Source organism: Dendrobium catenatum, unplaced genomic scaffold (genome assembly GCF_001605985.2).
Source record: "Dendrobium catenatum unplaced genomic scaffold, ASM160598v2 original_scaffold_235663, whole genome shotgun sequence".
In the NCBI taxonomy this organism is placed as follows: Eukaryota; Viridiplantae; Streptophyta; class Magnoliopsida; order Asparagales; family Orchidaceae; genus Dendrobium; species Dendrobium catenatum.
Window position 1 is genome coordinate 496,927 of NW_021554071.1, and position 792 is coordinate 497,718.

Sequence of the window (792 nt, forward strand, 5' to 3'; positions counted from 1 at the left end):
TAATATCAGTGATGCTAGTCAATGATTTGAACTCATCGCTCATGCGCATATCAATATTATAAGTAGATAGCTGGTGTTTAAGAGACACAATATCAATCATAGAGAAATATGTTGGATATAACTCTACAAGACGAATTAACTTTCCCTTATCATAAGAAGAGAACATATCACTCGGATTTAGAAATGTTACACAAAGAAGTAACTCGATGCTAGTTTCAGAAAATCAATTATTCAATTCATGTAGTTGCATATCAATAACATAATAGAATAAATTAATGATGAAAGTTTGTTATTTCTATAATTTTTCGTATTGATCGTCCACGAGACTTAAATTTAGAATTGTTGCGTGTTAGAAAATACGCGGCGGTAGAGTTTGTAAATTCGCGTCTGAGCGTTGCACGTAAGTTTAACACACAAACAGAAAGAAAGAGTGAACACCAAGAGTTTTTACGTGGTAAACCCAAAAATGGAAAAAACCACGGGGCCTTGCCCAGTTGCAAATTTCCTCTAGTGTTTTTGTAGATTACAAATGGCAGAAAAATTTCTAAAAATAGAAAAAATTTGAAAATGATTGTAACTTCCCTTCATTCTCTCAAAAACCTATAAATAGGCCTCCTAGGCCTTTAGAAAATTTGCAACTTCTCTTTCTTTCTCCCTCCGGTTCTCTGGCGGCTGAGGCTTCCGTTATTTGCGAGTTGGGATACTCGAATAGCGCCCCTCTTCGCGCGCAGAAACCTACAGGATCTCTCCCTCCGGCTTACTGACGGCTGAGGCTTCCGTTATTTGCGAGTT